The sequence below is a fragment of the Agelaius phoeniceus genome, assembly GCF_051311805.1.
Source record: "Agelaius phoeniceus isolate bAgePho1 chromosome W unlocalized genomic scaffold, bAgePho1.hap1 SUPER_W_unloc_2, whole genome shotgun sequence".
In the NCBI taxonomy this organism is placed as follows: domain Eukaryota; kingdom Metazoa; phylum Chordata; class Aves; order Passeriformes; family Icteridae; genus Agelaius; species Agelaius phoeniceus.
The window spans coordinates 11,585,548-11,594,818 of record NW_027509867.1 but is presented as its reverse complement, the minus strand read 5'-3'; positions in this window follow the sequence as shown (position 1 = coordinate 11,594,818).

The window sequence follows — 9,271 nt, the reverse complement described above, 5'->3', positions numbered from 1 at the left end:
CAACCTGGACCCTGTAAATACTTAGAGCCTCAAAGGCCACCTTGAACATATTACTGAGACCCTGGGTGAAGGACATTTTTCCCATGGAAAATGGCCTTCAATTTTGGCCATTTGGCCTGGCAGGCAGGGCAGTGTCAAGCGAGAAATTTGCAAACTGTGCTGGATTCTTCCAAAAGGAAAGCTGCCAGCAACTAGGACGCTGCAACTCCTTAGAGCCCCAAAGGCCACCTTTCATCTGACACTCAGACCCTGGGGAAATGACTTCGTTTTCCCATGGAAAATGGCAACCATTTGCAGCCATCTGCCCTGGCCAACAGGGCAATGCCCAGTGAGAAATTTTAAAACTTGGCTGCATTCTTCCACAACTAAAGCTGCCGGCAACAAGGAGCTTGCAAGTCCTTAGATCCCCAAAGGCCACCTTTCATTGATACCCAGACTTTGGAAAAGGCCTTCTTTTCCCCATGGAAAATGGGGTCAGTTTGAGGCCACTCGCCCTGGCCATCTGCATCGTTCCCTGTGGGAAATTGGCAATCTTGGCTGATTTTCTCCAAAACTAAAGATGCTGGCAACGAGGACCCTGCAAGTCCTTCGTGCTCCAAAAGCCACCTTTCATTGATTCCCAGACCCTGGAGACGTGACTTCATTTTCCCCATGGAAAATGGGGTCAGTTTGAGGCCACTTGCCCTGGCCATCTGCATCGTTCCCTGTGGGAAATTGGCAAACTTGGCTGATTTTCTCCAAAACTATAGCACTGGCAACGAGGACCCTGCAAGTCCTTAGGGCTCCAGATGCCACCTTTCATCTGATACCCAGACCCTGGGCCAATGACTTCATTTTCCCCATGGAAAATGGCCTGCATTTGACGCCTCTCGCCCTGACCAAGAGGGTGGGGCCTAGCAATATATTTGCAATCTTTGCTGGATTTCTCCAAATCTAAAGGTGCCAGTAAGAAGTACCCTGCAAGTCCTTAAAGCCCCAAAGGCCACCTTTCATCTGACACCCAGGCCCTTGGGATAGGACTTCTTTTTCCCATGGGAAATGGCCTCCATTTGCAGCCCCTCACCCTGGCAGAAAGTGGGGAGCCAAGCTAGAATGACGCAATCTCTGCCGGATTTTCCAAAAGAAAAGCTGGCAGCAACCTGGACCCTGTAAATACTTAGAGCCTCAAAGGCCACCTTGAACATATTACTGAGACCCTGGGTGAAGGACATTTTTCCCATGGAAAATGGCCTTCAATTTTGGCCATTTGGCCTGGCAGGCAGGGCAGTGTCAAGCGAGAAATTTGCAAACTGTGCTGGATTCTTCCAAAAGGAAAGCTGCCAGCAATGAGGACGCTGCCAGTCCTTAGAGCCCCAAAAGCCACCTTTCACCTGATACCCAGACCCTGGGCCAATGACTTCATTTTGCCCATGGAAAATGGCCTCCATTTGACGCCTCTCGCCCTGACCAAGAGGGTGGGGCCCAGCAATATATTTGCAATCTTTGCTGGATTTCTCCAAATCTAAAGGTGCCAGTAAGAAGTACCCTGCAAGTCCTCAAAGCCCCAAAGGCCACCTTTCATCTGACACCCAGAGCCTGGGGATAGGACTTCTTCTTCCCATGGGAAATGGCCTCCGTTTGCAGCCCCTCACCCTGGCAGAAAGTGGGGAGCCAAGCTAGAATGACGCAATCTCTGCTGGATTTTTCCAAAAGAAAAGCTGGCAGCAACCTGGACCCTGTAAATACTTAGAGCCTCAAAGGCCACCTTGAACATATTACTGAGACCCTGGGTGAAGGACATTTTTCCCATGGAAAATGGCCTTCAATTTTGGCCATTTGGCCTGGCAGGCAGGGCAGTGTCAAGCGAGAAATTTGCAAACTGTGCTGGATTCTTCCAAAAGGAAAGCTGCCAGCAACTAGGACGCTGCAACTCCTTAGAGCCCCAAAGGCCACCTTTCATCTGACACTCAGACCCTGGGGAAATGACTTCGTTTTCCCATGGAAAATGGCAACCATTTGCAGCCATGTGCCCTGGCCAACAGGGCAATGCCCAGTGAGAAATTTTAAAACTTGGCTGCATTCTTCCACAACTAAAGCTGCCGGCAACAAGGAGCTTGCAAGTCCTTAGATCCCCAAAGGCCACCTTTCATTGATACCCAGACTCTGGAAAAGGCCTTCTTTTCCCCATGGAAAATGGGGTCAGTTTGAGGCCACTCGCCCTGGCCATCTGCATCGTTCCCTGTGGGAAATTGGCAATCTTGGCTGATTTTCTCCAAAACTAAAGATGCTGGCAACGAGGACTCTGCAAGTCCTTCGTGCTCCAAAAGCCTCCTTTCATTGATTCCCAGACCCTGGAGACGTGACTTCATTTTCCCCATGGAAAATGGGGTCAGTTTGAGGCCACTTGCCCTGGCCATCTGCATCGTTCCCTGTGGGAAATTGGCAAACTTGGCTGATTTTCTCCAAAACTATAGCACTGGCAACGAGGACCCTGCAAGTCCTTAGGGCTCCAGATGCCACCTTTCATCTGATACCCAGACCCTGGGCCAATGACTTCATTTTCCCCATGGAAAATGGCCTGCATTTGACGCCTCTCGCCCTGACCAAGAGGGTGGGGCCTAGCAATATATTTGCAATCTTTGCTGGATTTCTCCAAATCTAAAGGTGCCAGTAAGAAGTACCCTGCAAGTCCTTAAAGCCCCAAAGGCCACCTTTCATCTGACACCCAGGCCCTTGGGATAGGACTTCTTTTTCCCATGGGAAATGGCCTCCGTTTGCAGCCCCTCACCCTGGCAGAAAGTGGGGAGCCAAGCTAGAATGACGCAATCTCTGCTGGATTTTTCCAAAAGAAAAGCTGGCAGCAACCTGGACCCTGTAAATACTTAGAGCCTCAAAGGCCACCTTGAACATATTACTGAGACCCTGGGTGAAGGACATTTTTCCCATGGAAAATGGCCTTCAATTTTGGCCATTTGGCCTGGCAGGCAGGGCAGTGTCAAGCGAGAAATTTGCAAACTGTGCTGGATTCTTCCAAAAGGAAAGCTGCCAGCAATGAGGACGCTGCCAGTCCTTAGAGCCCCAAAAGCCACCTTTCACCTGATACCCAGACCCTGGGCCAATGACTTCATTTTGCCCATGGAAAATGGCCTCCATTTGACGCCTCTCGCCCTGACCAAGAGGGTGGGGCCCAGCAAGAAATTTGCAATCTTTGCTGGATTTCTCCAAATCTAAAGGTGCCAGTAAGAAGTACCCTGCAAGTCCTCAAAGCCCCAAAGGCCACCTTTCATCTGACACCCAGAGCCTGGGGATAGGACTTCTTCTTCCCATGGGAAATGGCCTCCGTTTGCAGCCCCTCACCCTGGCAGAAAGTGGGGAGCCAAGCTAGAATGACGCAATCTCTGCCGGATTTTTCCAAAAGAAAAGCTGGCAGCAACCTGGACCCTGTAAATACTTAGAGCCTCAAAGGCCACCTTGAACATATTACTGAGACCCTGGGTGAAGGACATTTTTCCCATGGAAAATGGCCTTCAATTTTGGCCATTTGGCCTGGCAGGCAGGGCAGTGTCAAGCGAGAAATTTGCAAACTGTGCTGGATTCTTCCAAAAGGAAAGCTGCCAGCAACTAGGACGCTGCAACTCCTTAGAGCCCCAAAGGCCACCTTTCATCTGACACTCAGACCCTGGGGAAATGACTTCGTTTTCCCATGGAAAATGGCAACCATTTGCAGCCATCTGCCCTGGCCAACAGGGCAATGCCCAGTGAGAAATTTTAAAACTTGGCTGCATTCTTCCACAACTAAAGCTGCCGGCAACAAGGAGCTTGCAAGTCCTTAGATCCCCAAAGGCCACCTTTCATTGATACCCAGACTCTGGAAAAGGCCTTCTTTTCCCCATGGAAAATGGGGTCAGTTTGAGGCCACTCGCCCTGGCCATCTGCATCGTTCCCTGTGGGAAATTGGCAATCTTGGCTGATTTTCTCCAAAACTAAAGATGCTGGCAACGAGGACCCTGCAAGTCCTTCGTGCTCCAAAAGCCACCTTTCATTGATTCCCAGACCCTGGAGACGTGACTTCATTTTCCCCATGGAAAATGGGGTCAGTTTGAGGCCACTTGCCCTGGCCATCTGCATCGTTCCCTGTGGGAAATTGGCAAACTTGGCTGATTTTCTCCAAAACTATAGCACTGGCAACGAGGACCCTGCAAGTCCTTAGGGCTCCAGATGCCACCTTTCATCTGATACCCAGACCCTGGGCCAATGACTTCATTTTGCCCATGGAAAATGGCCTGCATTTGACACCTCTCGCCCTGACCAAGAGGGTGGGGCCTAGCAATATATTTGCAATCTTTGCTGGATTTCTCCAAATCTAAAGGTGCCAGTAAGAAGTACCCTGCAAGTCCTTAAAGCCCCAAAGGCCACCTTTCATCTGACACCCAGGCCCTTGGGATAGGACTTCTTTTTCCCATGGGAAATGGCCTCCGTTTGCAGCCCCTCACCCTGGCAGAAAGTGGGGAGCCAAGCTAGAATGACGCAATCTCTGCTGGATTTTTCCAAAAGAAAAGCTGGCAGCAACCTGGACCCTGTAAATACTTAGAGCCTCAAAGCCCACCTTGAACATATTACTGAGACCCTGGGTGAAGGACATTTTTCCCATGGAAAATGGCCTTCAATTTTGGCCATTTGGCCTGGCAGGCAGGGCAGTGTCAAGCGAGAAATTTGCAAACTGTGCTGGATTCTTCCAAAAGGAAAGCTGCCAGCAATGAGGACGCTGCCAGTCCTTAGAGCCCCAAAAGCCACCTTTCACCTGATACCCAGACCCTGGGCCAATGACTTCATTTTGCCCATGGAAAATGGCCTCCATTTGACGCCTCTCGCCCTGACCAAGAGGGTGGGGCCCAGCAATATATTTGCAATCGTTGCTGGATTTCTCCAAATCTAAAGCTGCTGCCACTTGTTATTGTTCTATTTCTCTAGAGTCCCATAATGCTGTTATCAGATTTCTAAAGTCCATACCTCCTCGGTGTGTTCTTATGGCTGCAGATCTTCACAGCACAGACGCTTTCTTCTGCATGCTGTTCTTTCCCAGTTCAGGGCTCCTTCAAGGCTCTCCCTGAATGGCTAACCCGCCCCCTTTTATCCCAGTTCTCTTCAATGGTCCCAGCTGCAGCCCATCAAGGACAACCCGGAGCTCTGGGGCAAAGCCTCTATACAGATATTCAAATACAATACATTTCCTCTACTATAGCCAGTAAGTAGTACCCTGCAAGTCCTTAGAGCCCCAAAGGCCACCTTTCATCTGACACTCAGACCCTGGGGAAAGGAACTTCTTTTTCCCATGCAAAATGGCAACTCTTTGCAGCCACGTGCCCTGGCCAACAGGGCAGTGCCCAGTGAGAAATTTTTAACCTTGGCTGGATTCCTCCACAACTAAAGCTGGCAGCAACTAGGAGCTTGCAAGTCCTTAGAGGCCCAAAAGCCACCTTTCATTGATTCCTAGACCCTGGAGACGTGACTTCATTTTCCCCATGGAAAATGGGGTCAGTTTGAGGTTGCTCGACCTGGCCATCTGCATCGTTCCCTGTGGGAAATTGGCAAACTTGGCTGATTTTCTCCAAAACTAAAGATGCTGGCAACGAGGACCCTGCAAGTCCATAGGGCTCCAGATGCCACCTTTCATCTGATACCCAGACCCTGGGCCAATGACTTCATTTTGCCCATGGAAAATGGCCTCCATTTGACGCCTCTCGCCCTGACCAAGAGGGTGGGGCCCAGCAATATATTTGCAATCTTTGCTGGATTTCTCCAAATCTAAAGGTGCCAGTAAGAAGTACCCTGCAAGTCCTCAAAGCCCCAAAGGCCACCTTTCATCTGACACCCAGAGCCTGGGGATAGGACTTCTTCTTCCCATGGGAAATGGCCTCCGTTTGCAGCCCCTCACCCTGGCAGAAAGTGGGGAGCCAAGCTAGAATGACGCAATCTCTGCCGGATTTTTCCAAAAGAAAAGCTGGCAGCAACCTGGACCCTGTAAATACTTAGAGCCTCAAAGGCCACCTTGAACATATTACTGAGACCCTGGGTGAAGGACATTTTTCCCATGGAAAATGGCCTTCAATTTTGGCCATTTGGCCTGGCAGGCAGGGCAGTGTCAAGCGAGAAATTTGCAAACTGTGCTGGATTCTTCCAAAAGGAAAGCTGCCAGCAACTAGGACGCTGCAACTCCTTAGAGCCCCAAAGGCCACCTTTCATCTGACACTCAGACCCTGGGGAAATGACTTCGTTTTCCCATGGAAAATGGCAACCATTTGCAGCCATCTGCCCTGGCCAACAGGGCAATGCCCAGTGAGAAATTTTAAAACTTGGCTGCATTCTTCCACAACTAAAGCTGCCGGCAACAAGGAGCTTGCAAGTCCTTAGATCCCCAAAGGCCACCTTTCATTGATACCCAGACTCTGGAAAAGGCCTTCTTTTCCCCATGGAAAATGGGGTCAGTTTGAGGCCACTCGCCCTGGCCATCTGCATCGTTCCCTGTGGGAAATTGGCAATCTTGGCTGATTTTCTCCAAAACTAAAGATGCTGGCAACGAGGACCCTGCAAGTCCTTCGTGCTCCAAAAGCCACCTTTCATTGATTCCCAGACCCTGGAGACGTGACTTCATTTTCCCCATGGAAAATGGGGTCAGTTTGAGGCCACTTGCCCTGGCCATCTGCATCGTTCCCTGTGGGAAATTGGCAAACTTGGCTGATTTTCTCCAAAACTATAGCACTGGCAACGAGGACCCTGCAAGTCCTTAGGGCTCCAGATGCCACCTTTCATCTGATACCCAGACCCTGGGCCAATGACTTCATTTTCCCCATGGAAAATGGCCTGCATTTGACGCCTCTCGCCCTGACCAAGAGGGTGGGGCCTAGCAATATATTTGCAATCTTTGCTGGATTTCTCCAAATCTAAAGGTGCCAGTAAGAAGTACCCTGCAAGTCCTTAAAGCCCCAAAGGCCACCTTTCATCTGACACCCAGGCCCTTGGGATAGGACTTCTTTTTCCCATGGGAAATGGCCTCCGTTTGCAGCCCCTCACCCTGGCAGAAAGTGGGGAGCCAAGCTAGAATGACGCAATCTCTGCTGGATTTTTCCAAAAGAAAAGCTGGCAGCAACCTGGACCCTGTAAATACTTAGAGCCTCAAAGGCCACCTTGAACATATTACTGAGACCCTGGGTGAAGGACATTTTTCCCATGGAAAATGGCCTTCAATTTTGGCCATTTGGCCTGGCAGGCAGGGCAGTATCAAGCGAGAAATTTGCAAACTGTGCTGGATTCTTCCAAAAGGAAAGCTGCCAGCAATGAGGACGCTGCCAGTCCTTAGAGCCCCAAAAGCCACCTTTCACCTGATACCCAGACCCTGGGCCAATGACTTCATTTTGCCCATGGAAAATGGCCTCCATTTGACGCCTCTCGCCCTGACCAAGAGGGTGGGGCCCAGCAATATATTTGCAATCTTTGCTGGATTTCTCCAAATCTAAAGGTGCCAGTAAGAAGTACCCTGCAAGTCCTCAAAGCCCCAAAGGCCACCTTTCATCTGACACCCAGAGCCTGGGGATAGGACTTCTTCTTCCCATGGGAAATGGCCTCCGTTTGCAGCCCCTCACCCTGGCAGAAAGTGGGGAGCCAAGCTAGAATGACGCAATCTCTGCCGGATTTTTCCAAAAGAAAAGCTGGCAGCAACCTGGACCCTGTAAATACTTAGAGCCTCAAAGGCCACCTTGAACATATTACTGAGACCCTGGGTGAAGGACATTTTTCCCATGGAAAATGGCCTTCAATTTTGGCCATTTGGCCTGGCAGGCAGGGCAGTGTCAAGCGAGAAATTTGCAAACTGTGCTGGATTCTTCCAAAAGGAAAGCTGCCAGCAACTAGGACGCTGCAACTCCTTAGAGCCCCAAAGGCCACCTTTCATCTGACACTCAGACCCTGGGGAAATGACTTCGTTTTCCCATGGAAAATGGCAACCATTTGCAGCCATGTGCCCTGGCCAACAGGGCAATGCCCAGTGAGAAATTTTAAAACTTGGCTGCATTCTTCCACAACTAAAGCTGCCGGCAACAAGGAGCTTGCAAGTCCTTAGATCCCCAAAGGCCACCTTTCATTGATACCCAGACTCTGGAAAAGGCCTTCTTTTCCCCATGGAAAATGGGGTCAGTTTGAGGCCACTCGCCCTGGCCATCTGCATCGTTCCCTGTGGGAAATTGGCAATCTTGGCTGATTTTCTCCAAAACTAAAGATGCTGGCAACGAGGACCCTGCAAGTCCTTCGTGCTCCAAAAGCCACCTTTCATTGATTCCCAGACCCTGGAGACGTGACTTCATTTTCCCCATGGAAAATGGGGTCAGTTTGAGGCCACTTGCCCTGGCCATCTGCATCGTTCCCTGTGGGAAATTGGCAAACTTGGCTGATTTTCTCCAAAACTATAGCACTGGCAACGAGGACCCTGCAAGTCCTTAGGGCTCCAGATGCCACCTTTCATCTGATACCCAGACCCTGGGCCAATGACTTCATTTTGCCCATGGAAAATGGCCTGCATTTGACACCTCTCGCCCTGACCAAGAGGGTGGGGCCTAGCAATATATTTGCAATCTTTGCTGGATTTCTCCAAATCTAAAGGTGCCAGTAAGAAGTACCCTGCAAGTCCTTAAAGCCCCAAAGGCCACCTTTCATCTGACACCCAGGCCCTTGGGATAGGACTTCTTTTTCCCATGGGAAATGGCCTCCGTTTGCAGCCCCTCACCCTGGCAGAAAGTGGGGAGCCAAGCTAGAATGACGCAATCTCTGCTGGATTTTTCCAAAAGAAAAGCTGGCAGCAACCTGGACCCTGTAAATACTTAGAGCCTCAAAGGCCACCTTGAACATATTACTGAGACCCTGGGTGAAGGACATTTTTCCCATGGAAAATGGCCTTCAATTTTGGCCATTTGGCCTGGCAGGCAGGGCAGTGTCAAGCGAGAAATTTGCAAACTGTGCTGGATTCTTCCAAAAGGAAAGCTGCCAGCAACTAGGACGCTGCCAGTCCTTAGAGCCCCAAAAGCCACCTTTCACCTGATACCCAGACCCTGGGCCAATGACTTCATTTTGCCCATGGAAAATGGCCTCCATTTGACGCCTCTCGCCCTGACCAAGAGGGTGGGGCCCAGCAATATATTTGCAATCGTTGCTGGATTTCTCCAAATCTAAAGCTGCTGCCACTTGTTATTGTTCTATTTCTCTAGAGTCCCATAATGCTGTTATCAGATTTCTAAAGTCCATA